At 40.0% G+C, this 12486-nt stretch overlaps 1 protein-coding gene across 4 annotated transcripts in view; it reads right to left on the bottom strand.

The window, feature by feature from the left end:
- ACVR1 (activin A receptor type 1) overlaps positions 1 to 12486 on the bottom strand; it is a 126727-nt gene that overhangs the window by 65703 nt on the left and 48538 nt on the right. The window contains exons 1-2 of one of the 4 annotated variants that reach the window (XM_035007987.1): positions 11157 to 11391; positions 8957 to 9252 (exon numbers count right to left, since the gene is read on the bottom strand). The gene's annotated coding sequence lies outside the window, so the exon portion shown is untranslated. Of the gene's footprint in view, positions 1 to 8620; positions 8697 to 8956; positions 9253 to 11156; positions 11392 to 12486 lie in introns of those variants that run through there. The other 3 variants (XM_035007986.1, XM_035007988.1, XM_035007989.1) reach the window with 3 other exon arrangements.

Genomic DNA, 12486 nt, shown 5'->3' with positions numbered 1-12486 from the left:
ACGGCGGGGAGGGGAGTGCTCCTCATCATCAATTTAATATAGTAGCAACCAGGTATTTGAGATAAATTAAAAGATATCATTTGTAACTTGGATTTCAGTTTTCAAGGGTGTCATCCAAGAGAAGCAGCCAAACCAAAAGACGGCTGGCAGACTCTGGGTATACCAGACAACTCCCTGGTGGACGATATCCCATTTGGAAAGGACTGCATGGATCTCTAGTTGCAGACACCAGCTGATCTGCCCAGAGCCATCCCCAGTGACCTCTGAGACAGCTTCTGTAGCTTGAAAATACATCTTCTACAAGTCAGAAATTGACATATTATCTTCTCCTCCCACCCCAGTCTTTTAACAGTTATTGATGCTATTTGAAAAGCCATGCTTCCATGCCTATTAATAACCTTCAGAAAGAACCCCAAGGAAGTGTCAAGAGAAAAACAGATCTGGCTGGTGGAAGTCAAAGACTCAATCAGAGTTACAATTAGTAATTAATATATTTGAACAAAAAGAAAGTTGTAACATCTTCTGTATCATATGTTATCTGTCCAGGAGGGTTAAAACAAAATACTTCGCCAATGAATTCAAGAAATGTCAATCAAGAATACTGGTCTTCACAGAGAGGAACACTTTTAAAAAACCCCTTTATTTAAAATAGACCAGCACCAGATATTAACTTTATCTACACATCAATGACCCCAGGGAATTTTGCGTACAAGGCTGATATCATTAAACCTTTATAGTTATTTACATCTAATCATTTCTATAATTTGAAATATCTGTAGTACAGTTTTTTAAAATTAATTGTATAAACAGTTTCTTCAGGTGACACCTCAAAGAGCAACTAACTCAATCTACTCTAAAATAATGGAATAACGAATTAACAATCTTTCAAAAGACTTTTCTTAGTGGTCGGTCTTTCTCCTCTCCCCTCCCTGGACTAGCATGTGATTAATGGAATTCTCGCACAACTTAGCTTGAAATATGCTTTTGCCAGTCGAGCAGCTAAAGCAGAATCAGATAATTGTGGTATGACTCAACAAATGCACAGCTGTTCATTTAAATATATCCATCAAAAGTATAAATACAATCATGAGAAAGAAAATGAACCGTGTACACAGGGTCAGTGTACAAGTTGAACGGGTTAGCACTGAAGTAACCACAACAGAAAACAAGGAGAAGGGGAGATGGGGCTGGGAAAGATTCTGCATACCAGCTAGAAAAAGACCAGAAAACCAATGTAACTGAAAAACCACCCACCCAACCCAAACACTCACTGGCCTAAATAAGAAATTAATGGCAAGTTAAAAGTAAAAATAAATGCGCTCTACTATGTGGGGAGAGAGAAGCGAAATCTAGGAAATGGCTGATGCCCAAGTACTCTGAGGTGGAAAGCCTATAGGGCAGGAATGAGGAACCCAATCTGTTATTAAAAACAAAACAAAGACCCTAAGGCAGAGGAAAACAGGAGGAACAGGATTCTCGCCTCCGTCCTCTCTCCACAACCTTCGAAGACTGATTATGAAATCATGAAATGTAGGAATCCCTCCAATGGTCCCAAAGCAAATCACGGAAAACTACCACCCCACACCAGGCAACATTTGTTCGAGGCTCTAGGTACATGAGATGGGTGCCACCTGAACATGACGGAAAGGAAACCAAGAAAAGGAAAACAGACAATGTGAAGAGGGGCCAAGGGAGCACTGAATAAGAGAAAAAAGTGCCTAGTCAGCCCCGCAGACCCCCTTCCTTCCTTGTTCCTCAGGGATGGGCCCGGAGACCCCTCAAAACTTGAGAAGCAAAGGCACTGAAAAGACATGGGAGCGTCTCCTCTTTTAATATGTAATTCAAAATAATAACAAATAAAATGAATATCTAATCCATGATGATGATTTCTAAGCTTTCCCTGAACTATCAAAATCAAGTTCTTGCCAAAAAAATCATCTCTCCGGTGGGGGGAGTGGGGGGGGGCACTCACACTTAGCCTGACTACTCAGTCATCTTGCCGGGAAACCATTCATGTTCTCCATATTTACAGGCAAACCTCTCTTGTATTACTATAAGCGACAGCTATTTCAACAACTACCACCGGCCTCAGCCCCTAGTCCTCCCACATCTACCCTCTTCATCCTTCATAGAGAACTTTCTAGAAAGAGAAATCTACACAGCTCCTTCCACATCCTCCCTCTCCTCTATCCAGTCCATCACCAAAATAGCTCTTTGAATCTATAAGGGAGCTTCCTCAAAATGTGGATTCTCAAGCTTCAACTCCAGAGATGTTTATTCGATTGACCTAAGATGGGGCCTAGGAACCCCCAAACCCACAGCAATTCAGATGGTTCTGAGAATGCTGAGGGTGGGCTCACTTGCCCATTCTGCAGCATGGCGGTGCTGATGACCCCCTTCTGCCCCCGGGTTCCTCCCTGGTTGGGATTCAGAGGTTCCACTCTCTCTGGATCTTTACTTTTATGGTTTGAACCTTCTCAGTTTCCTTGGATGGAGTTTTCCTCTTCTGCCACTCATCCCTTAAATCTTAGTTTCCCACAGAGCCTCACATCTCAGCTCCCTCTTCTCACTCAAGATGGCACCTAATTCCTTAGCTTCAAAGCCACTGAGCTGAGCCTGAACCAGGCAGAGAATGGAATCACCAGTTCTTTACTCATATCCACCCCTCCCCCACCCCATCGAACCCTTATTACCTTCTTCTCCTTCCATATGTCCTTGTCCTTGTTTATAAAATTAATTTTAAAAAACTGTACTACAGATATTTCAAATTATAGAAACTGAAAAGTATAAAAAAAACCCTATTTGGGGGCACCTGGGTGGCTCTGATGGTTAAGCATCTGCCTTCGGTTCAGGTCATGATCCCAGGGTCCTGGGATTGAGTTCCACGTCGGGCTCCCTGCTCAGTGGGGAGCCTGCTTCTCCCTCTCCCACTCCCCCTGCTTGTGTTCCCTCTCTCTCTCTGAAAATAAATAAAATCTTTAAAAAATTTATTAAAAAAACCCCATTTTGACCTCCCAGTTTTAATTATAAAGCACCACCCTTCCACCCAGTTTCAAAAATAAGCCATCTTACTTCCTCTATTCTGCCCATTTTCTTCCTGAGGTATTTTAATGAGAATCCCAGATGTCACATCATTTCACCCACAAATTCTCTCACAAATAAGGACTTTTTCTAAATACAACTATAAAATCAACATTTCACCTAACAAAATTAAAAGTATTCCTCCTCCAAATATCATCTAAAAGCTAATCAGTGTTTAAATTTGCCCAATTTTCAACTATAAACATCCCCTGCACTTACCGCCCCCACCCCGACCCGCCAAAAAAAATTGCAGGGAGAATGGGAACAGCATACCAATAAGAAGTTATTTTCATTGCTTTTCAGTTATTGTAACGAGTGGCTCAGTGTTAGGATTGTGGCAGTATTGAGAATACTCTGTTTATAATGTGGCAGAAAGCTGACGAGTTACTGTGGTACATTCGAATTCTATCATCTCCTGCTGTGTTGGAAGAACCACAATTCTCCACATGAAATAAAGGCAATACACAGAAGGTTAAGTAAGAACCTTATCACCTGATTTTGAATTGGAAGTATCAGTATGAACTCATGAAATATTTTATATGTAGTTGTCCTCTGTCCCCTGAAAGGCCTAGAGATAATGACCTACCCAGCAGCAGTAAGTATGACTGGTGCTCAGAAAGTGGCGGTAAAACAGTACTTCCCACTAAAAGGAAAAGAACAAGCTGAATTGAACTATGAGGTTGCAATCACCAAACCCAGCCAGTAGGAAGTTAGAGGTCAAATGGATGGGTTCTTCAACGGATAAACTATAAGGAAGGGAAAGGGTTGCAGGGGGAACCTGAGGTTTAAGAGACTTAGACATAAAAAGATGTGCAAGACTAAAGTACAGTGGCTAGGTATGCACACACGGGTGACAAAACCATAAAGAAAGGCAACAGAGCAATTACTCTGGAAGTCAAGAAAGCAGCGACTGACCTCTGGACGGGGAGAGGGGCTGTGTCTGGCATGGGACACACCAGGGGCTCGAGGGAGACTGCTAATACTCTGTCTCCTCATCTGTGTGGTGGTCACAAAAAATATTCACCTTATAATAATTAACTAAGTTATGTATGCTTTGTACGGATATCTGCATCTGTGTCTTATTTTACAATAAAAAAAAAAAGGAGACAAAAACAGAATGTGTGCTGTTAAAAAAAGAGGTGCAGACTAACAGACATACACACACACACACGCACACACTGAGGAAGTAACAGCACTGCGTATCATGTATACGCAAAAATCTGCCCAGATTTGTGCCACAAATAAGTTTTTGTAATAAACTTCTAAAATAGCAACTATTTTTTTAAAGATTTTCATTATTTATTTGTCAGAGAGAGAGTGCAAGTAGGGGGAGCAGCAGACGGAGAGGGAGAAGCAGGCTTCCCGCTGAGCAGGGAGCCCAATTCAGGGCTCGATCCCAGGATCCTGGGATCATGACCTGAGCTGAAGGCAGACGTTTAACCAACTGAGCCACCCAGGCGTCCCATGAAATATCAACTACTTTTTATCTTCAAATAGGAAAACTGTTTTTTCAACTTCCAAGTTTATTCATTTTTAATAGAGAAATAGGCATCGGTTATCCAGTCATAATCAGAAATAAATTATTAAATAAAATTAACATAATAGCTTATAAGTTGGTCCTTCCCCTCTCTTCCTTCAGTCATATAAGTTTCATGGGTCAAGGATACAGAAAGATTGTAGAGTCCAGATCAATGTTTCCCAAACACTGTGCAACATTATCATCCAACAAGAAAAATTAACATCATAAAGAGGTGAGCCCTCGCAAAGTATCTATACATATATCACAACCCCAATCATAATATGAGCAAGTTTTCTTCTTAGAGAGGAGGGAGTAGTGAAGATACGATTATTTTAAAGTTCATATATTTTTTAAAAACCTCACACATGAAAATAGACGTGAATATTCTATAAAACGGAACTTTAAAATTCTGTCAAAGGAAACCTAAATACAAAAATTTTGTAAAATGGAACTACCCCCATCACAAGGGGTAGCACCACACACATAAGCTCCAAGAGTTAAAAAACTGATCCTGGTACATGTATGGGCAGAGAGATCAATGAAACTAAATGGATATCCCCGAAATAGACCAAAGTGTATACAGGTATGTATAATACAAAAGAAATCAAAGGAGAAAAGCTGGGAGTATTCAGTAAAATTGGAACGACTAGCCATTGGGACAAAGACCACTAATTTTCCACTAAAATTCCTTCTTGGCTGCTTCTTGGGTGCATGTTGACCTGCAGAAATTGCACTCCCCACTCTCCCTTGTAGCTAGATAAGCCCCAAGACTAAGTTCTCACCAATGGAAGTAGAAGTGATCACTTGCCTTGGACTTTCTCCTTTGTCCTTCGCACAGAGGGAGCCCAGATATGCGGAAGCCATCTATGGCCATGAAGATAACTACAGTGACAACTGAACAGAAGGAACAAGAGTCTCAATGACTAGTGGACATCGGAGGTTCTGCTGACCTGGTTTGCTCACACGGGGACTGTTAGGTGAGGAAAAAATCAACTTCTATGTTCTTTGAACCATAGCATATCCCTTGGTTACAGCAACTCAGCCTTATTCTAATTAACAGAGCATCTAGAGAAAAATTAAGTTGGATTCATACCTAACATTCCAGATGGATCAAAGATTTAAACCTGAAAACTGAACCACACGACATCCAAGGAACCATGAGATAGGTTTTTAGCCACAGAAAGTTAGCTCTACAAATCCTTGTGAACATCTGTTATTGACTGTCTCTTCCCCTACAATGTAAGCTCCATGGAACAAGAATTGGGATCGGTTTTCTCCACTATTATATACACTGCTGCCTAGAACAAGTGCCTAATGCCTAAGAGGTATTCCATAAGTAGCTGTTGAACGAATAAAGTGGTAAATTTAAGTATACTGATTTTTAAATAATCTGCACAGCAAAACAATTTTTATTTTTGTACAAATGACAACATATAAATATCACTTATCACACTTAATTTTGTTAATGCACAGGAGCTCCTTTGAACTGATAACAGAAAGATCAATAACCCAATGGGAAAACTGACGAAGGACACAAACATAGGGGGAACACAACGGGAAATACACATGGTCTTTAAAATTATGAAAAGATGGTCAAGGTCAATGAAAATACAAATGCAAATTAAAGCTACATTAAACTATCATTTTTCACCTATCCATTTGGCAAAGAAAAACACCTCTGACAATCGTACTGTGATCAGCAAGGGTATGAGGAAGAGTGTTCTCATCCAGTGCTGTTGAAATCTAAAACTTTGGGGCGCCTGGGTGGCTCAGTCGGTTAAGCATCTGCCTTCAGCTCAGGTCATGATCTCAGGGTCCTGGGATCAAGCCCCACATCAGGCTCCCTGCTCAGCAGGGAGGTTGCTTCTCCCTCTCCCCTCTGCTGGTGCTCTCTGTCTTGCTATCTCTCTCTCCTTCTCTCAAACAGATAAATAAAATCTTAAAAAAAAAAAAAAAATCTAAAACTTCGCAAGCCCAATGAGCAGAGTAACCTGGCAATAAATTTCTACCGTATTTAAAATGTGTGTGTACCCTTTGACACAGCAATTCTACTACTAGAAATGGGTCCTACAGAAATGCTCATGAACATGTTTGAAATGCTATCTGTACAAGGTTATAGTCCCTAGAGCCCTGTTCATAATAATAAACAATAGACTAGAACTCATCTAGGTAGCCATCAACATCGCACTGGTTAAATAAATTATAGCACATGTCCACAGTGGAATACTAGGCATCCATTTAAAAAGAATGCAGTATTAATAAGGAAGATCTTCCAAGAAATATTATCGCAATGAAAAAAGGCACAAAACAGTGTATACTGTTACCATCGGGGTTTAAAAAAAAACACACACACACACACAGGGGCGCCTGGGTGGCTCAGCTGGTTAAGCGTCTGCTTTCAGTTCAGGTCATGATCCCAGGGTCCTGAGATCGAGCTCCTCTTCAGGCTCGCTGCTCAGAGGGGAGTCTGCTTCTCCCTCTCCCTCCACCCCTCCCCCTGTTTGTATTCTCTCACACTCTCTCTGTCAAATAAATAAATAAAATCTTTAAACACATACACACACAAGAAACTGCAATAATCTATAGGTTATGTGCTGGTATATTATATATGCCTTGAAATCTCTGAAAGAATACACAAAAAATTGGTTAACAATGGCTGCCTCTAGCAAGAACACTGGGCACCTGGGAGATGGGGAGGAGTGAAACTTATTTTTTCACTCTCTTGTGCCTTTTTAACCTTACAAACAGTGATTATATCACCTTCCTAAAAATAAATATTTTATAAAGAAACAACAATACAAATATTCATCCCCAATCCCCAGTTATCTGAAAACTTCTCTGGTGATTCTCACTGTCAAACACAGTAGGGAATTACTGCGCGGAACAACTTTAACCCTGTTTCATAATTAAGAATCACAGGGTTAGCAATTAACAAACACCACCATCTCTTCCTTCCTCCATCAAATAAATACATATGCGAAATAAAGTCAGCCTCTTAATTCCATCCCAGTTATTCATTACTTCCTCTTAAAACTAATTCAACCCCATACCACCTTAAATGGGCATGAAAATCGCTCAACATGCTTCAAGGACAGTAGCCAGAACCAACAACTATACTAATATATTAACACAGCCTAGTGCCAAAGAAGTTCCTTCCAGGCACCCAGAAGATGAAAATTTGACGTAACTGACACCTCGGCAACAGCACAAAGCTGTGCATCATCTGCCTTGGAAAATAAAAACTCACATCATTAAGACTAAAAAGTCCAATGTCAACAGCCGTGGCTTTTGTTTTCTCCCTCATGTGAAAGGTCTCCCCCCGCATCCCCCTTTAAATTATAGGCTAACCCCTCACTTGAGGACTGGTCATTATGTTACAGCCTTATAAGGAACACTAAGCAGTCATTATTTAGACTGAGATTCTGCTTAAAAGGGAAAATGTCCACAACTTATCAAGTGCAAGGAAAAAGCAAGTTGTAAAACAAAATGTGTAGTCATGTTCATCAATTTTTAAACATAATTAATATGCAGATTTTATTTGTAATACGGTAAGATTTGTGTATGGAAAAGTATGTGTTCCAAATTACTAGCTTTGGGTAAAAGAGGAAAGGCAGGGAGGAAATTTTACCTGTTTATAGGTCTGTATTTTATACTGTTTTGTACTATTTTGAAATTAAATAATCAAGGGGCGCCTGGGTGGTTCATTCGGTTAAGCAGTGGACTTTGCCTCAGTTCATGATCTCGGGGTCCTGGGATTGAGCCACATGGGGCTCCCTGCTCAGTAAGGAGCCTGCTTCTCCCTCTCCCCCTCCCCTGCTCCTGCACACACACTCTCTCTCTCTCTCTCTCTCAAATAAATAAAATCTTTGAAGGAAGAAAAAAGAAAAGTGGCCCTATAAGGGGAAAAGAATGGCAGAAGTATTTTATATTTAGGAAAATATTGACAGTATTTGAATAAACTGGCCAACGGTAAAGAATAAGCAGTTCCACCCCAAAAAAAAGAGAGAGAGAGAAGCCCACCTTCAAGGCAATGCAAGAACTAAGAACAATTAGGGGGACGCCTGGGTGGCTCAGTTGTTGGGCGTCTGCCTTCGGCTCAGGTCATGATCCCAGGGTCCTGGGATTGAGTTCCACACCGGGCTCCCTGCTCGGCGGGGAGCCTGCTTCTCCCTCTCCCTCTGCCTTTCCCCCTGCTTGTGCTCTCTCTCTCTCTCTCTCTGTCAAAAAATAAACAAATAAATAAAATCTTAAAAAAAAAAAAAAAAAAAGAACGAAGAACAATTAGGCTAGAGTCCTACCCTTTTTATACCGGATTCATATAAATCAACAAAATAAAAACTGTGGCTAAGAATTTACCGTGTAGATTCGATCTCTGCCAAAGAGCATTAAAAGAGGTGATTTGTTGAAATGGCTCGAGGGCTGGCTCTGGCAACACTGCTCGCAGAGCGCCTGGGTAAGCTGACTCAGCTACCTTAAAGCCGGCACCCCGTCATGTCTTCCCACAGTCCCTCAGGCAGTGTGCTCTGGTTCACAGCTCTGCTCCCTCGTTCACCGTTCACTGGAGACTAAGGCAGCGGGAGGAGCTCCGGGAGTCATGAGAAGTTCTCCAGCAGTTCTGCTCCAGCAATGTGACACCCGCAAGCTGCTCAGGGCTGCAGAGGGGAAGAAGGAAAACCAGCTAAGCAGAAGAAAATTCTGCAGTTGTGACTGTGCTGGCTAAAGGAAGTGCACACTTGACAAGCCTTTCCATGGGGACCACGAAACTTAAGGCCAATTTACAAGTGAGGCAATTATGGAAGGGGTTGAAAAACAATGAAGCGCGGTATGTTGAGGTCACAGATCCATGCTGGTCTTTAAATATTTTTCTAAGTGACACAAAACTCAGTAAGATCTGCAGTTGGTAAATTTCAAAATCAAGTTCCTTTAAAGCTATATACCATGGACTCCAGCCAATTACAAAAACAAACCAAAAACAATGGCTTTGCATATATTTATTACATATACTTGTTTAAAAACAAAAAACATTCAAACAGCATACAAGTATAGAATGAAAGTCTCTCTCCAGACCCCCTGCTCCTCCTAGAGACACCCCACTGCACCAGAGGAACCAGTTTCTTATGTGTCCCACCCAGAAATGATCTGGTTTAGGTCCACTTTCAACTACCATTCTCAGTTGTAGATAGTACTAGTTCAAAGGCTCATAAAACAATGGTAGGGAAGGAGCACCAAGCGGAAGGGAAGGGGCTCTAGATAACTAACAAAAAAACAAAAAGCCACCCAAGCTCCCCTTTCCTCTAGGAAGACTTTAAAAACATCAACATTTGCCAAAGGAAGAGGAAATTTTTATTAGAACCAAACTTTTCCATTCAAATGAAGTCACACAAAACACTGAAGAATTTAGTCCTTTCAAAAAACAGCACTTTTTTTTTTAACCTTGAGGTACATTTTGCCAAGAAAATGTTCATGTAAATAAATTTAAACAGAAAACAAACCCAAAATACTACATTCCTAAATAATTATTTGGAAGGAAAATCACAACCCTGAAATTCAAGGGAAATGCATTACAAATATTATCAAACCTTTTCTTGCTTCAGTTTAAATCAAGGCTCTTAATCAATTTGAAAAGACAGTCTAGACATGTAAAACGCACACTAAAAATAGGACAACAATATCCCCTCCAAAGAAAGGTCAACCAGAAATTTCACATTTGTAGCAATCATTTAGTGAAGTTAGAGAATAAAAATCCATTTCTAGAGTGGACATCCTTAAAAATAAACTCATTAACAAAGCAGCATCCACAACCTTGAGTTTCAGAACAAACTGCTAAAACCCTGATGTTTCCTGAGAGGTGGGGGCCAGAGAAATTTGGCAGATTGACACTGAAGTTGCTTTCCCCTTTGCTAAATCTATGTTTTAGTTGGGGGCCATTGTGCTAAGCTGCCCTGCCGAGGGCTTACCAAGTTATAGGTACTCTCTCAGAGGGAGCTTTAGATAGCAAGAAAATAAGGAACACTGGTGCATATTTCTGATTCTTTCAAAAAAAGAATCATCAGAAAAACTGTCAGAGTTTGACTTTTTAATTACAAAGGTGCTTCTATTTCCTTTCCAACTTCCAGCCCTACCTATTACCTTCACTGCATGGAATTCCTTCAAGACCATGCTCTCCCGCCTCTGTTCAGCCTTCTTTAGTGATTCTTGTATTTTCCAGATCTTTCCATTCTGACTCCTCTGGCATTTATATTCTATATGACTCAACCTGGCACTTAATCCTCTGCCTTGAACTAGGTTTGTCTCAAAACCAATTTAAAACTAGGAAAGAATCACATATTATCCTTCTACTATATCATTTCTTCCCAGTACCTAACATGAGCTGGTGCTCAAGAGTTACTGGATAAAACTCAAGTCTTCAAATTAAACATAATTTAATATTTGTTTTAGAGCTCATCAGGTTCTCTTATAACCCATGGATTGAAGTCAAAGCTGTGGTGTACTACAAGGAAGAACAGGTTGGTTAAAAAGGAGCCAAAGTATCTGTAGCAAATTCCAGATACTTAACTCTTAAATGTTCTACACATGACCCATCTCCACACAAATACACTTCAAGCCGATAAGCAAGCTTGGCAGATCCTGAAAGGCAGTGGAAAGCAGTTATGTTCAAAACCCCAAGAATGGCTAAAAAAACAAAAACAAATAAAACAAAAGAGATGTGCACCAATTAAAATCAGTGCTATAAAATAACTATCGATGTAGCAAACTCCAGCAACTTGTCACAAAACTTTCATTGAGCTGAGTTTTTTTCTAAAACCGTAGCCAACTCCTTTGTTTGGCTTACTGGGGTTTAATTATTGGCAGCTAATCGTGCTGTACGAAAATCTGACCCTTTATAAAGGTTAGAGGCACATTCCTCTCCAGTGGTGAAGAGTAAGGGTAAGGAAGGGGGGGAAAGAGAAAAAAAGAAAAGTTCTTACTCCAAGTGTGGATTTAACATAGCAGTATATTTTTCTTTAATCCAATTTAAAAGAACATACAAGAGTTTCTTAAAAGTTATTGTATTATGATGGGACCTGAGGAATAGGCAAGCATAAAAGGTACTTAAAATCAAACAAGTTCTTGGCAGTCAACAAAGCAGCTAAGCAACAGGAAGAAAAAAAAATTCAGGGCAGGTTTTCTCAACTATTTAATTATAACTGCATCCGTGGCCTCTAGAAATTGTAGCTTCCAAATAATGCAGATTTCAAGACAGTACCCCTCAAATGGGGATGGATGTTAATTACACTTATTGTAGCAATCATTTTACAATATACACAGATATCGAATTGTGTTGTATACCTGAAACTAAGATATTGTTATAAGCCAATTATACTTCAATAAAAAAATTTTAAAAAAAAAGACATCATCCGATACCTTCCCTGTTTATCCACCCAGCCACATAACCCAAATAAGCCATGGTGGATCTTGCTGTCAAATTACTCTTAACTGCAATTACTTTAAGAAGCAGCATATGGTTGCAAGAACATGGACTTAGGAAAGAGCCAAACCCGGTTTTCCAACCTACTTAATGTGATCTTCCCCAAATCACTAAACCTCTGTGAATTTGTTTCCTTTCCCATGAAACAAGGTAAATGCCTTCCATCTTTGACATTTACTAATAACGCCAGCTATCATTTAGTGAGCTCTTAGTTCCGGAACTGTGCTAACCACACACTTGCATCATATGATTTAATCCTAACAGCACAAAAATTGAGACGAAGGTATTATTATTCCCATTTGAAAGATAAGAAAACAATGTTAGAGAGGTTAAGTAAAACTGCCCAAGATCACACTTTTTTAAAAAAGATTTTTTTTAATTAATTTATTTATTTATTTATGAGAGAGAGAGAGAGAGC

The sequence above is a fragment of the Mirounga leonina genome, unplaced genomic scaffold, assembly GCF_011800145.1.
Source record: "Mirounga leonina isolate KUSES-001 unplaced genomic scaffold, KU_Mleo_1.0 Mir_151, whole genome shotgun sequence".
NCBI lineage: Eukaryota > Metazoa > Chordata > Mammalia > Carnivora > Phocidae > Mirounga > Mirounga leonina.
This window is presented reverse-complemented; position numbering and strand designations above follow the sequence as displayed.